This window comes from Lepisma saccharinum, chromosome 9 (assembly GCF_977018435.1).
Source record: "Lepisma saccharinum chromosome 9, izLepSacc3.1, whole genome shotgun sequence".
NCBI lineage: Eukaryota > Metazoa > Arthropoda > Insecta > Zygentoma > Lepismatidae > Lepisma > Lepisma saccharinum.
In genome coordinates, this window is record NC_139237.1 from 4,141,349 (window position 1) to 4,160,107 (window position 18,759).

Genomic DNA, 18,759 nt, shown 5'->3' on the forward strand with positions numbered 1-18,759 from the left:
AACACTTTCTCGAAAGTAGTTTGAAGACACACACACAAAAAGTGGGTCTCATTCCCCGTTGGTGTATTTGTATTATCCTCGCCTTCTAATCAAGGGGTCCCGGGTTCGATTCCCGGTGGAGGCATATATTGGTTGGGATCGCACTTTAAACTGTAGGTCCAGTGCCAATTAGCCTTTTGTGCATAAAGTGAACTTAAAACATCAACTTAATCAATCAATCAAAAATATGGACGTAACGTGGAAACTCACAATGCGTGGACAGTGCTAAAATGGACTTAGCAGTAATACACACACACACACACACATTCACCTCCCACATGCACGCCCCCACATACACATACATGGAAGCGATGGCTTTTTTTCTAGAATGAGGGGAAAACGCAACTCGGCTCCACCCACAAACATAAACCCATATTTAATTTCACTGAAGAGAGAAGGTTTTCACTAATATTAAAATTACTTTAATAAAAATACCGTACTGCTGGGTCATTTTAATTCCCCTTCGAAAAAGACAACATGCTCGATAGAAAGTTTTGAATCAAAAAATTATAAATTTACAACAACACTTTTCAATGATTAAATTTGGACATTGAAATTTGAAAAAAAATTGAATATTTTAGTATATTGAAAAGATATCTTGATTAATATTGATTCTTGTTAGGTAAATATAATTATAACACCATTAAACCTTCTTTCCATGATATGAAAAACTCAATATGCTGACCAAGGCAGAAATTTATTTTATTATAAAACATAAACTAAACGTAACGTTTCAACCTTCTACCAAGATCTTATTCAGACTCTGTACCAAGTACAAATGTGACAAGGTACAAAGGAGGACGATATATATACATAAAAATTACTCCCCTCCAGACTATTAGAAAGTTGTCTTGGATCATTCTAGCAGATGGCTTTCCCTTGTCAACTGTACTTTCACCTGAAAGGGGATTTAGCTAAACATTTTCTTTCGTCTGGAGTGTGGTTGGACTCTTTATCTCACGCTCTTTTTCCTTCCTTCTTCTCTCCTCTTTCTCTCTTGTCCTTTCCACTCTTTATAACACCTTCTTCCATTCTTTGTTTATCTTCAGTCCCCCATTCCAGTTCATTGTGTCTTCTTCACTTTTCTTCTCTATTTCCTTGGTCTCCTTCCATTTTCTCACTAATATTCTCTTCTCCCTTCCTATCTGCTTAGCCTCATCCCACTCTATGTCATGTCCTGTTTCTCTCGTGTGTTTAAATATCGCATTTCTCTCTCTGTCTTAAGTCGTACATCATCCCTATGTTGTGAACATATATCGTCCTGTTTTGTACCTTGTTACATTTGTACTTGGTACAGAGTCTGAAGAAGACCTTGGTAGAAGGTTGAAACGTTACGTTTAGTTTATGTTTTATAATAAAATAAATTTCTGCCTTGGTCAGAACATTGAGTTTTTCGTAAATATAATTATTTGAATTTTATATTCTTTTCTCCTCTACATTTTCGCTTGTACACACAGAACAAAAATGTATGAAATAATTTTTGATCCATTAACTCAGTAGCCGGCCCCTGTGGCAGAGTGGTTAGCAAATCGCGCTGCGAAGCCAGGGGTCCGGGTTCGATCCTGGTCGGGGCATGGATGTTTGTGAGTATCCTTTCATCAATTTCATCATATCATCACTCATCCTCATCTTCGCAAATTAGCCAAAAGTGGCACAAGAAGCGAAGTAAAATAAAGCAATTCATTCAATCAATCAATCAAACCATTAACTCAGTAAAGTAAAGTGCTCCCCTGTGCTTTGTAGCACGCCATGAATGCGTGTAGGGGGTATGGAGTTAGGGCCCCACACTTTCTTGATCACGGCCAAAGGTAGGGGTAATGTGATCTGCACCACTCCCCTGACCGCCTTTACACCAATCCAGAGTTTTCTCGAGGTACCCACTTTATACGACGCTTTCAACCACCCACCCAGCATCATATTAATATATTGTGGGTACTTGGAGAAAACTCTGGGGGTAAAGGCTCCCTCACCTTCTGCCGTGATCATGAAACGTGTAATTTTCATTTCTTTCTCTAATTGAGCCATATCTTTCTTTCTCTGTTTCTCTTCCATAAGTCTACGCTCTTCTTCCTCTTTCTTTCTCTCTTCTTTATCTCTCATCAGCCATTCTAATAACCAATGGTCTGATGGGGTCGTATTAGGAGCACTTGGTTCTTGCCCGAAAGCCATCAAGGGTACTGATGAGCAAGCTTTGCATCTGGACTCTGCAGTGGACACTGAGGTCTCTTCTTGCCCCTCACATCTCCAATGGAACTATTGGAGACATTGGCAACACTGGAAATACTCCATCTCTCCTCCGGTATCCTCACAGCATCCGAACCCAGTCTCTTCATCTACGGTTTTCCTCCCTCTGTTCATACTTGAAGCGTCCCTTTCCATTTTGGCACACCGTCTATGGTTTCTTCCATTACACAACACTATATCTTCTCCTTCGTGAATTCTTTGAACACTAACACTGACACTTATGAGCCCTTTCTAGTCCTTTTAGCTAATAGGCCCCGGCTGGCTTGCTGGTTTCAGTCTTCACAATCGGGCCCCACGTTATGAGCGCCAAAAACTTTATGCAACGTCCACCCAAGCCGAGCTCAGCACCACAACGCAGGAGTACTGGTACTGGCTGCGTTCAACACGCTAAACACTGCAGTTGGGTGGTCGGCAAAAGTTTACCCATATGTGCTAACAGATTCAGTCGTAGTACAAAGACTCAGAAATATCTCAGGGCTTGCTGAGTGTAAAGAAAGATTTAACCAGGATTATATATATATGTATAAAGTTTATTATAATCAGAACACAAAGATGTCCGTTAGCACACGAGTCTTTACCTGTATCCCTTACGTGCATTTACCTGTACCACCTTTAGACTCGAAGAGATAAGGGAGGGAGCAGGGAACATCCAATTCATTCCTCGCAGTGAGGCGCCAATGGGGAGTATGGAGAACTAATTTTATTTAGGGCCTGATCGCCGCACGGGTTCCCCTGAAAGAGAGAGTAGGTTGTGCGTAGTACCCCCAACCACAGCCGGGAATTGACCGAAACCAATCGGTACCCCGAATAGCGGGCGCTGGGTAAAAGGATCAAAGGATTGCCGCGACACCCCCCCACCCTGCGTTAGCGGGGAGTTGGCAAGCCAATCGGTGTCTCCTATGCAGGGACGGCAGGTTAGAAAGGAAGGTCCGGGTGCTCCCAGACTGGATCATTCTTCTATGAAATATCCGTGCTGCTCACGTGCAAGATAAATGAAAGGGTTCAGCTGCGTGTGTGTTCTCAGGCCATGCGAAAACTATTGCTTATAAAATTGGTTGCTGACCAGACACTCAAAAATATTTTTTAAACTTATATTTATCGAAATTTACCGTAACCTATGTAGTGCAAAATAAGAATTTTCACATTCTTCACTTTATTTATAAAGCCTATTTAACTTTATTTTCCATAAAGCAATTTCAGTTTGTGTTCCATTTCTGTTGCGCAAATTATGATCAAATATTTTTGTGCAGATAAGAGAAAATACACTGAGAAGATTACATTAGTTGCACAGTACATATCTATACTTAGTTTATGTATAATTATTACAAGGAACTAATGTGTATAACCATGGGCGTATTTAAGGGGGATTCAACGGGTCCAACCCCCCTCTTTTTTTGGTTCAATAAAATTACCAGAGTTACCTGTTCTATCCGCTTGTTCATAAAAATTTCTTCGTACTTATTTTATTCTCTTAAATTAGAGACGAATAGGACGGGATACGGATGGGAAGGAAATTTCGTAATTCCACACACCAATGTCTGCAATTTCCTGAAAGCTTCGTAATTTCTGCGATAAGAAACTGCATTGAGACTGCCAAATCAGTAATTCCCCCCCCCCCCTCGAGTCATCTTAAAGATATTTGGTTTTTAAAAACGCAGTGACACAAGATGAACAGAAAAGTATCAATACTAGAGTGACTTTGTGACTACATACACACAACTTTGTCGGGTCCAGCACCCCCTGCTCCCCAACAAGCTTCCGGTCAGCAGTGTCCTGGATTTTTACTTACGAAATAAAGCAACCCTAATCATACCAAAAGTTGATCCATCCCCCCCCCCCCCCCGTGAACTATATATAGGCCCATGTGTATAACAATATCCCATACTGAAATGGTACGATATATTTTGAATTTTGTTCTGCGAAAAAAGCCGCCTCATCTCGTTACCCCGAACGCATTAATTAGTTGGTTCACAACTTCACCACTAAGGATCCTATCGAGATGAGACATGGTCTCGTTCTCGTTGAGAGTTGTAAATATCTGTCTCGTGTTTATTTGTAAATATCTCATTAACAGTCTCGTCTCGATTTATAAACATCCGTTTCGGTTTGGAAGGGCAATTCTCGTTCTCGTCTCAAGTCTTGAAAAATATAGAATTAACAACGTATTCATCATTATAAATACAAAAAAAAAACTTTCTTATTTTTTTTTTGACTCCTCGTTTCGACGGTACGAGCCCTCGAAAACTGAATATTATCCTGCTTATATATGCAAACCAAACTGCAGATTCAGAATTACCAGGAATGAACTGGCGTTGTAATTATTATACACAAAATTCATGATTTATCTGAGGAAGTTTATCCAGGTTTAACTCTCGACCTGGGCATGACTGTTTCGTTGTGAGTGACATTTCATTGAACTGGAAATTGTTACATGGGAGGATGTTTGCTCGAGACTTTGGGGACAGCTAGAGGGAAGCTTCTATTCTTAATGTTAGTGTTGCTCACGAGACGAGACATTTTCCGTCTCGTCTCATAAAAGGAGATGGGACAAGTGAATGTTTTCGAAATGAAATGGGACAGAAGAAAAAGTTCGTCTCGTATCGTGGCAGGTTGGGTGATACTTAGATTGTGCAGTTGGTGGTAGTGTGTGAGTGTGTGGTGGGGGTGTACTCCTGCACCCCGACTTCGAATACTCTTGTAGTCATTCATCTTCATTGTAGCGATTAGCCAAAAGTGGGAAGAAATGTGATGTTAAATTAAGCATGCGTTCTCATCGTTGCGGTTAAACAAAGTGAACGGAAAAGCGACGTAAAAGTAGGCTAAATACAAAAATTTGCAATATATATATATATTAACTGAAGAAAACTGTCATTTACTGCAGGAAATTTAAAAAACACAGTACCTTTTTATACCGTATCACCTCTTATATTGCAGAAATTGGCGTGTAAACCAGTGTTCTAAAAGTATTATCTTAAAATTTGCGAAGAAAATATTATGATGAAAATAATTGTAATTCCAGAAAAGGCATTCCTATAACATTAAGTTCTTGCCAGTCAGAACTAACCTATGTATTCGCAATGAACAAGGCTGTTCACGTGTTCAGCCATTGACTGTTACAAGGTTTGCTTTGTCACCCTAATGGGAAAACCCTCTAGCGAATGGCTGATTTATAGTAAATACTGCTATACTGCTAGGGCATAATTCATCTCCAAGAAATGGAGCACAGATTTTTGCACTGGAAGTTGGAAGATACTTGTTTTACACAGTAACAAGTGAGTTTGCCGTCGCTTCCGCGGCTCATGCTTTGTAAGTTGACGGGACGAGCAGAAGCATAGGCAGAAGCTCTGCCTGCACGCATTTCTATGTGATGACGTCAGAGGACCTCGTGTCTGTGGAGAGGACGTTTTCAAATCCGTGACGTAGGAGGTGAATTTCAGCGGTGTTTGAAGGCGTGTTTCTCGAGAACCAAAACAAATATCGCCGAGATATTTTGCACATCCCATGTTTGTGTCATTATCTGTAAAATGAATGGATTTAAAACGTTTTTCATGTCAAAGTGGAAATGTCCATTGATATTGAGCTTCGCAGGACTCTTCAAAGAATTGAACAGTATAAATGACAATAAATGATAACATTCACCGAATACAGCGACCACGCAGGGTCGAAGCTAATAAACGTAGAGGTGGATCCGTTAACGTTTTCAGAATAGAGCGACCACGCAGGGTCGAAGCTAATAGACGTAGAGGTGGATCCGTTAACACATTTAAACAAAAAGTGTACGCTTCGCAGGGACTTTTAACATGCACTCCTTATCCAAATCTTCTTAACAAAATGCAATATTGCGACCGCGCAGGGTCGTTACAATGTAAATGCAAAAATTTAAATATAGAAATCATGTACTTTTTTTAATGTTAAGAATACCTCCACTAAATCTCTTTAATGCCAAGTATGGGTACATTAACATAGTCATCATTACTATTCTATGTATCATGACATTCATATACTATCAATGACATGTTCTCTAGAAGTTAAATGATTTCATACATGATTTCATTTCATGTATTTAATGGAAATATGGTCCTTACCTAAAGTTTCACGAAACTTAACGTATACCCTGTGAAAATTTCTGGACTACAGAACTGTCCGTTACTAAGTAACTCTCTAACACTCTGGAAGTCCTAAACACCATCGTCTTCCGCAGTAACATAACATTTCCATCTGTTCTAATTCTGCACAAGACGAATCCATTCTTTACCACCATTAACAATTTGCTTTATATCAATGAATATTGTTATTCCAGGTTTGTCTTATATCACTTTAAGGTTCAGTTTATGTTTAAGTCTATTTTATGTCCAGATAGGCTAATTGGGACTGGCATACTGCTTAAAGTGGGATACGTACAACCTGTGCCTTCCCAGGGTATCGAACCCAGGGGCCCTTGGTTATAAGGCGACGACGTTACCACTGCGCCATCGGGGAAGCTTTATAGTACGTACATTAAGACTAAAATTTTCAATTATATGTACTAACACGTTCCACTTTACGCACGCTTCGTTTCTGTCAAAGGAAACTAACTATTTGTCATATTTAAATTATACTCAAGATGTGTGGAAGAAGTCACTCGCTAAACTAATATTAGCTTAACATTTTGAAGGCACGTTTCCCATGCATCACACTCGGCTGATAGAAACATGCACGTAAACATACAAGAGATTCAGCGCCCCCTCATTGAGAATGTTGTTATTGAGAATGCATATTTCTCTAATCCTATTTGAACTCGTGAGTCGCCCCAAAACACAATCTTCGGTATTACGCAACCCTCTGTTTGTTATTCATCCTAGCATGACTGCTAAGGGAATAGAAGGCGGGTCGCTGTTGACACAAGAAAACGTAAGGAGGATATGGGAGACCGATTCGTGTGTGTGTGTGCCTTTGAGAGACGCAGGACCTGCGAACCGAGGAACGTGCGAGCGAATGTGTGTTCTTGAATGAAAGTGAGGGATGGACACACCATGGTCACGTAACACATGATAAAATTTCAACCCTGGCACCGCAGTTTTGCTCAACAGTTATACGTAAGTCAATTTTGAAAGAAGGTTTTCCAAATCGCATATTAATAACCACGCAACATTGCGTGCTGAAAGGAGGGGAAGGGAAATTATGAAAAATTGGACGGCCTGGAAACGTGGCAGTCAATTTTCTTTTGTCGGGAAGACTTTATGCTGCATATTTTCACACACCATCTATTCTGGGCCAATAAATGCTACCCTGATTGAAATATTTTAAGAGCAGAATTTTGGCTGCGTGATAATTTATTCTGCAATTCAATTGAACAGATATAATACGAGGGAGAATCAAATGAAAACCGCAAAAGTGCCATAAGAATCTTTTTTTCTTTCTAGGCGTTTGTAAATTTGCAGACACAGTCCTTGACGTCTTTCCGAGCTGGTAGTACGAGGCAGTGCCGGTAGCTGGAGTTGGATGATTCAAGATGATTCAAGATGGCTGCACCACCACGCAGTCGCACCAAGCAGGAACAGCGTGGAGTTATTCGATTTTTATGGAGTGAAGGTGTGAATCCAGTTGATATTCATCGGAGAATGCAGACGAAGTATGGGGACGCCTGTCTGTCACAGGGCAAGTCTACGATTGGTGCAAGAAATTCGCAGAAGGTACGACTTTATTGACTGATGCTCCCCGTCCGGGTCAGGCTCATCGAGTTGTGACAGAGTCGTCCATAGCCGCAGCAGATCGGCTTATTCAGGAAAACCGGTGTGTCACCCTGGCTGGAATGGCTTCCTTGCTGAATATGAGCTTCGGTTCAGTACAACACATAGTGCATGACGAACTCCGCTACAGAAAAGTGTCCGCCAGGTGGGTTCCTCGACAGCTGACGCAGGAACTGAAAGTCCGTCGGGTTGACGCATGTCAAGAGCTGCTGAGGCGTTATGAAGAGGAGGGTGAGGATTTTCTAGCTCACATTGTCACCGGGGATGAAAGTTGGGTGCACCATTTTCAACCGGAGACAAAACGTGTAAGCAAGCAATGGCGACATTCGTCTTCGCCGAAACCAAAGAAGTTTGTGAGTGTCCATTCATAATTTTCATCATATATCACTTATCACCATCTTCGCGTTTAGCCAAAGTTGCACAAAAGTAAAGCAAATGAATCAATCAATCAACCAACAAATGAATCAACCAACCAATCAACAAGTCAATCAATCAACCAATCAATCAAATATTTTAAGTTACTCACATCCAAAACCACTATATCTGTAACAATTCTTCCCTGGCTGGTAATGAACCGGGAATACCTTAATGAAGCATCATCAATACATGTCTCATTGATTATATGATCGAAACAATACCGAAGAAGACCTATTTGATCTTTTAACTAAATAAATAATCCAGGCTAATTTAAGTATAATATTGTTGCGCTGCAAGCATTGAGATCTTATCAATTTGGCAAAACAAGAAAGTTGCTTTCCAACCAGGAAAATGACCACATAAGTGTAATAAAATATGTAATTTGCTTTGATGGTTATTGTTTACCATGGAATATATTTTCCGATTTGCAATATGAGTGCACAGAACGAAGCATATCGTTCTGTTCTACTAAAGAAGATATGCCACTTTTATTCTCACAAATCTACACTAATATTTTTAGGTTTCTGTTTTAAATTATACTGCCAGCCCCCCATAGCGGAATGGTTAGTAAATCACGCTACGACGCCAGGGTACCAAGGATCGAATCCTGCCCTGTGTATACGTGTTTGTGAGTGTCTATTCATCAATTTCATCACATCATCATTCATCCCCTTTTCGCGATTAGCCAAAAGTGGCAGAAAAGCAAAGTAAAATAAACCAAATCAAAATTTAAATTATCCTATTCCCCTAAGGGAAAGAACGTATGGATGCATGACCTAAACGTAAGCGGCAAATGCATTTTAGAGCAGTATTGCCAAGCTTCAAATAGTGTTGACCATTTTAAGAGCAAAATGACTTGAATACCAGTAAAATATTTGTTTATTATTCGAAAGTGACGAGTTGATGAGCTCGTGCGTGGACTATATTCAACTCTAACTGATTGTAAATATGTCTGCGTGAAATCACATGGATTTTTTTCTATTTTGACTGAGAGGTTCAATTACTGCTTGTCAACCTTTCTTGTTATCCCCGAAATAAAAGTTAATTCCAGGAAAATAAAATATAATAAATTGTGATTTTCATTTTTCCTTTCATTTATTTCGGTTATTATCCATTATTATTGTTGCGATTAGCCCAAAGGGGCAGGAAAGGAAAGTAAAATACTATAATATAATATAATTTTTCTGTGACAGTCATATATAAATTACTTTCTAAATTTCGACAGTAGATCGCGGGGGTTAAAGTCAGTGTCAGAAAAATATAATCTTTACTTTCATTGTTCCAATTGTGTACTCTGCTCCTGAAATATATAAACTTGAAATTCATTTCGTAAACGTGATGTCATGTTATACCTTTACTTTCGTCTATTATTGTTAAATAGATATCCTTTCAATTAAGTTCCAATATTGCTATTGCAAGTTCAAAGTATGTGAGGGCGTTCCAGACAGCCATTAAACTAATTCAGTTATACATCCTACTTCATATTTTTTCGAAAAATATGTTTTCCATGTTTTTCGACGAAATATTTGAGAAGTTTGAGCTCAAGTTCTCCTCATTTCTTAGCATTATTGCGAAGCATTTTTATGTGGTATTATAACTTGATTACGAAAAACATTAGTTAGAGAAATATACATAAGTAAAGGGTGTCCAAATAAAAGCGACGGTTTTAATATGCTTAAGAAAATACTGTATATTTGCAAAATGGCAAATATTTTTACATCATTGCAAGGAGTAAATATTCCGATTTAAGCACTGTCACACACGATAGTGATGATCTCAACAGACCTGCTATATCGAGAGCGCGATGTTTTAATAACTGTTGTCGAACCTGTTTCCTTAAATTTCTTCATCAACTAGCGAACTGTACTATTACTAGGTTCACTTTCACGTCCAAGGGTTTCACAAAGCTTCCTAACAATCTCTGCATAACACTCGCCATTGTTGTAATAAGTTTTCACTATAAAAACTTATTGTTCCGATGTGTAACGCTCCATGTCAATTAAGCTACAAAATCACTAATAATGGAACTTGTGAGAACATATTGCATATATTCAAGCTTGGCATGCTTAAATCGGAGCATTTACCCGTTGAAATGATGAAAACATGTTTGTCATTCTTTTATAAAAAAAATATTCTATTAACCATATTAAATTCGTCGCTTTTGTAGGGACACCCTATACATTCACATTGCAATAGCCTCATGTCACACATCGGACGTGGAACGCAGAACAGAAGGATGTGAAAAGAGAATACTCAGGGCATGAAATATCATTAGATATTAAGTTATTTGCAACCATTTTTCCATGTGTCACAATTATTAGCTAAAGGATTTACGTTAGTCGCCATAGGAGTGATTGACCAGTAAGTCTTTTTGTTAATTATCATGCATACTAAATACCTTCTTCTTCTTTCGCGATTATGTGTATTGTTTGTATTCCTTTCCCATTTCGTATATTCACATGCAGTTATACGTCTGCACATTCTGAAGACTGTTATTCAGATTATCGCCAACCTCCGTGGTGGAGTGGTTAGTACAGCGCACTAAGACGCCACGGATCTTGGGTTCGAGTCAATGCCTGGGCATGGGTGTTCTTTCCGAGAGGCCGTTCATCAATCTCATCGCATCATCACCCGTCCTCATCGTCGCGATTATCCAAAAGTTGCAGAAAAGCGACGATAGGTAGCAAAACTCAAATCAGAAACTTATAAGTGTTACATATAAAACATTTCTTTAAAAAATGTCCAATGTTATGAATTTCTAGAAAAAAAATCGTCAAAACTCCGACGGTATTTTTTTTAGAAATTGATTGATTGATTTGGTTTATTTTACTTTGCTTTCCAGCCAATTTTGGCTAATCGCGAAGATGAGGATGAGTGATGAAGTTAATGAAGGGGTAGCCACAAACACCCATGCTCAAGTCGGGCTTCGAACCATAGACCCCTGGCGTCGCAGCGCGCTATGGTAACCACTATGCCACTGAGGCCAGCTTTTAGAAATAAACGTGCGGCTAATGTTCCCTAAAACATTATGTGCAATTGTGTTCCGACCAGAAATATTTTTCATTAATTTCTATGTACATGCTATTTACCTGCACACATAAAAGGGATTTCACGCGAATGTTTGTGGAATAGAACTGCCTATGATACAATATCAACTCACAAACCTCCACCATTGTTCTGTACCACAATGGAATATAAAATAATGCCGCACGTATAAAATATTTAGTATTCGTGCTGTGGTGACGTATGTCTATCGCATGCAACTCGATACAGGTTAGATTCTCGGAAAGTGTTTCCTTCTTGCGGCAACAAAATTATACACGCCTGCCTTGTATTTAAGCCAGGAGCTATGTGTTTTAGCAAAGCTGCTTTTTGATATCAGCGGTGCTAAAGGTGCAACTACTTCCTCGATGAATAAGTTAATTGCAGTTCTTTACTTTTAAATGCTACTCACAATTAAAGTTACTAGGTCCTTAACTTTGAATTATTGTAAGGGCATATTATACAGGGCGTCCCTGAAGTCACCATCAATTTCGGCGAAGAAAGGGATAGTTAATTCTCATCTTCGTTAATAACCCAATATATACAGGGACGTAACACAGCGGGATTAAAGTTACTTTAAAGTTGAAAACATCGATCAGTTGCGTGTAGTTGTAATTCGCACAAATATTTCTAATTCTTATTATGAGTAGATATATGTTACTCGACTTTAAGATCAATTCACAGAGCTCCATTATCTACTGGTGTATCTGTTCTCAGATACAGAAGAATCAATCGTTATCAAAAAATTAGCATGATGCAACAGAGTGATATTTCATCGAACAACACATGAGATGTTACTCACGGATTGATTGGACATACATGCTCAATAAAATCCAATTTCGTTCATGCTTTATGCAAGATAGTCCAGCATAAATAGTTCGTATAGTAAATGCTACGCCTTCGTAGTTCGAAGTTACATATTAGTAGCTTGAGTAAAAGCACCGAAGTCAATCATACATATTCATATACGACGTCAATGTTTGAACATAACGGCTGTAATTTAGAAAAAATACTTTCAATCACTATTATCACTGTACCTAATGTTTATTAATCGGGTCATGTCGAATGTTTGGTAACATGATTCACGCTGTGAATTGTGCTGGTCGAACACAATTCATTCTACGGGAAACCATCCAATATAGATAAGCACGACTTGGGGACGTTGGGGTAGAATCGGGTCGTTAAGGTTTCTTGACTTGTCGAAGACAAGATTGTTTAAGAAATTTAATGAAGAACAGTACAGTTACTCTGCACTTATTGCCTTTAATACTGTAACTATAGAAATATCATTGGTGTATTGTTTTTTTAAAACAATTACCCCAACAGTGAGATAAATCCGTGTGAACATGTTAATGATAAGGAGAAATTAGTGAATCCCAAACTTTTTCTCAAGAAACATTTCTTTTATATATCTAAGGATTTTTGACAATAATCACATGTAAAATAATTGTTTTGTTCTGCATCCTTGTAGGCTTCGCGTACAGAGTTACATAAAAATTTAGCATATTCAATTCTCCGTTTAATCTGCGCTAACCAACTGTTTCTCGAGTATGCCTTCTATTTCTTATCGTTATGAGGAAAATAGGGGCCGTTTTATCTTTACTTTTGCAAACGATGGCTCTTTGAAATTGTGTAAATCAAAAACGGGTTGTCGGATCGTAATGAAATTTTAGTAGGTGTAGGCAGAAAGGTTTTTAATACAATTATTAATTTTCAGATTTTCAAAATTTCTCAAAAACCGTTATCTTTAATTTTGTCAAACAACTTTTTCTTTTTATTGGGTAGTACTACAAATAAAATATTTTTCTTGTTTTGAAACTCTTTGCATCCGTTAATAAAATGCATTATCATTGTCAATTCACATAAGGAAACCGATTTTATACAGACTTTTATTCAGCGCAGTAAAGCTCTTTGCGGAACGTGGCAATACGGCACACAGCGATATCCGTTGAGCCGCGGAAACTTCCGGCGGGAGCTGTGAGTCTAGTGCCGGGCCGTGGTCGTGAGGTGTAAGTAGTCTCCACCTCGGCAGGTGGGAGTGAAATCGGCAGTCGCTAGGTAGGCCCTGGCTCTCATGGACTGTCGAGCCACGGGATATTATTATTATTATAGTACATGAGTACGTCTACACATGGCCAATATTCTATCATTTTTTCCACTTTATTATACACAACATAGAAATAAACTTACAAAACTAAGGTTTGACTACCGTATTTGTACATTTAATCTGAGGTAACTTTGTGGTGCAAGAAGACACCCAAACGTCAAGCTCTTCTCCACGCTGTACCCGATAGACTCCATTTTTGCAGTCTAACGAGGCTCTGGTGTTTGGACTCACAGCCAGTATAATCCTGCGTATGCTGTCCATGAGCGTTTATGATTGTCCTTTCAACAGTTTTATCTTATCACCTTTCATCCTCATCTTTGCAATTATCCAAAAGTGACAGAAAAGCAAAGCAAAATAAAATAAATGCTTCTCAGGTAATGCTTACTGCAACAGGCACAGGTGAAAAGGTAAAACTAACTGTCTTTTGTGCCTTCTCACAGTGCGATGAAGACGCATAGGAGGTGTGCAGGGAGGACCCCACATATTCTAGACCTCGGACGTACTGATGACGTGATCAGCACCACGCTGACTTTACCCCGTCTTCCGGGATTAGTCTCAGATATCAATTTGCCAGAGGTTGGGCTAACCGCAGAACACCTTTACGTAGAAATATTGTTCAAATAATTCTCAGCTAAATTCCCCGGGAATCGAACCTCGTTCTCCCCTACCGACTGAACAGCCGTGGCCACTTTACCACATAACTTGCCCAGTGCCCTTAATCTGTAAAGTCTAACACTAGGACAACATTTGTAATGATACAACAAAACAAAGTCAAATTATGTTGCGCCATGGCATTGCACAATTTCGTTGTCAAGGACTGTAAGGCGTATTATTTCATCACGGAAGGTCAGAATTCAATTCCGATCAAAGATTTTAATTTGTCGCAAGCGGTGATGTGCTCAGTAAAAGGCAATAATCACAAAGAAGCAAAGTAACTGAATCATGGTGCCGATCGCACCACTTTCATTCACGATCAGGATGAAAACCTGCACAGCTGTATACTGACGTACGCAGGATTTTTCTCGGAGGGTGCTGGAATTGAAAAGGAGGAATCTGCGTTCATAATTTCCACTATTAACCTTCGTCTTTAAAATTGTTCAAACTTTTGTAATTGGTGGTCATTTTAAGGTGGAGTTTCAGTTACAACTTTGAATTTCCGCTACTTCTTTACTGCTTTCATTTGAAAAGTTTGAGTTTTTCAAAAATTCGGAGGGATTATAGCCAATGAAACAGTACACCTGAAAGCTTCGGCACAAATGACAAACGAAGAAGCTTCATAATTTAACCTACATGTACTTCTACATTATGACTTAACTTAGGTCACAGGCATTAGAGAAATATATTCGCTAGATTACATTCCAATGAATATCATGTTGACCTCTTTATCCACCACGAAAGACAGTTTTAAAATCATGCAACATTTAATGTTTTTTAATATAAGCATAAAGAAGTGTGTAGTACTTTCAACGGTATCAACTTTGTACGCTCTTTGCAATATATTATATGTATTTCGATCAAAATGCGGAAGAATATGTAAGTGGCCAATATGGTTCTCCAGCATATTAACATGCATTTATATCGTATGTATAGTGTTCTAAGTTATTGGGTTATTCCATATTAGTCCACACCCCTATGGCAAAAAAGTAACACGGAAAGGCCTTCTCTATGCAGTGCACCAAATCATCAATGGACATAGGCGGTGCAGAGGAGGGTCTTTCACATTCGCGTGGACTGATGTGATCATCACCACGCTTTGGCCTCCTTTACTCCCCTCCTCCACTCATTGTTCAGAGTACCTTAACAGGGATATTGTTGCAAAAGTTTCTCCTGAGATCACAAACCAGGGAATCGAATTCAGGTCCCCGCATGATAGTCAGACACCCTACCGACGGAACCACAGCAGCTTTTCATTTTCATATGGTACAAAGCATACACCTAAAAATTGGCTCTAGATTGAGATGGAGTTCGGGTCTGCTTTGAAATTCCAGGCAAGTCATGACATTGTTCTCCCATCTAGTATTTAATTAAATCATCATTCATCCTCATCGTTGTTAGTGGCTCTCAATGGGTGGAAAAGTGACGTCAAATTTTGTTCAAAATGGTCGTGTCAGTTTCAACCCACCACACACGTCGGAATAAGATATGAATATGCCTGGGGTTAATAAGGAATATAATAACGTAAAATAAGAAATCGATATGGGAAACACGGTAACATATTTCTTCAGTCGTTACCCTGAATCGTTTAATTGAAGCCATGTGGACAGAAAGAGTTCCGTCCGTGTTACCAATCATGAAGTACTGTTATATTGTCAAAATTTAACGACAAGTTGAACACGGAAATGCCGAGAGTCGTAGAAAACAATGTACCGAAAGACGTGTCCCAAGGACATAGGCAAAGCTAGCCTCATCTACCAAGGAATATCGGCACTTACCTTGTGGGGAATATCCAAGTTCGCAAATGCGATCTTGAAGTTTCTTTCCACTTCCCAGTAGGTTCATTGTTCTTAAGAAAACCATCCTAAGCCATGGCTAAATGTGGAAATTTGGGTTATGACTATTTTTCATTTCAAGCCATTCTACGAATCTACTAGGAGCGTCGAATCATTTCGATCCTGAAATAGCTTTCCTTCTAAGAAGAAGAAATTACATTTCGGCACTGCACAAACCACACCATCACTGAACTTAATATGATCGTTTCACTATTGTTCCAGCTTTCATTGTTATAATTTCCGAAAGTTTCTACTCTTACGACTGTGCTTCCCTTACAAAGTCACCGAGAGAATAGTTTTGAAAGGTGGTTGCTACGCGTTTCTGTCCACAGAATATGTGTTAAGGAAATTCCTGGGATTGGGTCAAGCAATATTGCTTGGGCATATTTTATACTTATTCACCGTTTAAACCAGTCCGGCACGGCGTAATGATTTATAGAGGGGGTAACATGTCCCAGGGGTGCGTTAAATGCTGATACCGCCTGACCTATTCCCGCTCCAGGGTACACAGTTCGATTCCCTGAAAAGTCGATACTCGCGATGTTCTCACGCGAAGCGACGGTCGTCGCCGCTGCCTGCCCCTTTCGCCACACGCAACACACTGGAACCGCTTGGCTTCCAATCGCGCGGACGGCTCGCGCAAGACTCGTGACGATGCGGTGCAGGCTGATGCAAAAAAAGGGTGGAGTTTGGTTGGTTCTCCAGTAGGAGGGAATCGACGCTAGCGCCAATGTGAGCTATTCTCGGTGGGGAATGCCAGGAATATGAGGACCCTCTCCCCTCCGAACGTCCTCTAGGTCTCTTTCGGATTTTACGCCAGTGGCGAAACAATCCTAGCAGCCGCGAGTCGACGATATGAATTTCTTCCTCGTAATGGAACTATATTAAGTTTCACACCGAATTACATACCGAGAGGCGAAGTAGTTCGATATCGCTTGCCTTTTGATTCTCACTTTTCTATTTCCTGTTCAATTGAACACAACAGTTTAATTCGTTTTCCTTCATTTCTGGTAATGAATATTCCTATTAATAAAAGAAAGAACATTAAAAAGTGTGACGTTTTGTTTGTTCGGGAGCCACAAGATTACTGCGTCACAATAGTTGTCCAATCCCACAGCGCGGCAAATTTATGGGACTCTCCATTAGGTTACACCTTCTTAGAAAAACGTTAAAAAGATAAACATAATTCCTTACTTTGTCAAAGTTTATTGTAATATTTTCATAATTAAAATCACTCACAACGATATATTATCGCTATTATCATCAACACAATTACAATACAACGAACCTTTCTTTCTCTGTTAAAATTTTCGATTTCACAAACATCACATCATTTTACACCTCACAATCAACGTTAATCCTCTCATTCCTACTGTTGTTGTAGCATCCATCAATCGCAATGTTAACGTGGAATTTATATCATGAACGATCTTTATTGTTTTATTTTGATGATAAAATTGACGGTCCTCTGCAGGTACGAACTGGCATATCACAAGGATGGCCTCTTAGCACCCTTTTATTTAACATTTATACTCATCACATTCATTATCTAGAAGCATATAGATATCAAAAAATGCAATATAATGTTAATCTATGCTATTACGAGGGTTAAGTCATACGTCATGGCAACTATTTTTTTCTCACTAACAGGGGACAACACGAAAAACATAAGATATACGTTTGAAAGTGCATGGAATTAACCTTCGAATGAAGCCACCAGATGAAGTCTGGATGCAGGAGACTCTCGTAGGGAAGAGTCAGAACACAGGCATTGGACAACAGTGTTTTATTATGGCATGAACAACAAGTACACGAGACTAGACTGTTTATCAACCTTCAAAGTATTCACCCAAATTATAAACTGTCCGTTTCCAGCGATGGGGCAGGCGCCTGATACAATACGCTGCATGTGAAGCACTAACGTGTGCCACCTCTCCCCGAAATACTTTTACGATCTCTTCTTTCTTGGCAACCCGTTTCCCACGCAATGGATTCTTCACTTTGGGGATGAGTTCATAGTCACATGGACTTACATTAGGAGAATAAGGCGGGTGTGAAAGAACCTTCCATCCCCACCGCTGTAAGCGACGACTAACAATGTTCGCCGTGTGAGCTGGCGTGTTATCGTTTAGGATAATTTTCGAACGCCGTCATTCACCGACTGAAATTGCGTGCGTGCTTACTACCTCGCCGTTGTTCACATACACCATCTGGTGGCTTCTTTCGAAAGTACATTCCATACACTTTCAAACGTATATCTTAGATTTTTCGTGTTGTGCCCTGTTCGCGAGAAAAAAAAAACTAGTTGCCATGACTTATGACTTAACCCACGTATATACAAACTCCTGATGCAACCCGAGGTATTACAACCTTAAATAAAACTATTACAACCTTGGAAAATTACCTTCATCATCTGGGGCTAAATATTTCCTTTCCTAAAACTAAAATCATTATTTTTATTTCAGGTAACGTGTAACGAACCCGTCTCGTCACAATTTTTACGAGTCGCACCTCTATTTTTGTGACCTTTCTGATAAAAATATGTAACTAGAAATGTATCAATTTAAAAACAGGTTACACCTCTAATTTGGTAAACTAACTTAATATTTAATGTAAGAATATAATTTTAATAGTTTATATTTCTTCCACTTGCTTACGCTAGCGTCGCCGACCCAATATAAAGGCGAGAGCG

General features: G+C 39.3%; 1 protein-coding gene across 1 annotated transcript in view; it reads right to left on the reverse strand.

Moving 5' to 3' along the window:
* LOC145992314 (dipeptidase 1-like) overlaps window positions 1–16,675 on the reverse strand; it is a 246,471-nt gene extending 229,796 nt beyond the window's left edge. Inside the window, exon 1 of the mRNA XM_083128698.1 lies at window positions 16,011–16,675. The gene's annotated coding sequence lies outside the window, so the exon portion shown is untranslated. The remainder of the gene's footprint in view (window positions 1–16,010) is intronic.
* Window positions 16,676–18,759: the final 2,084 nt, after the last annotated feature.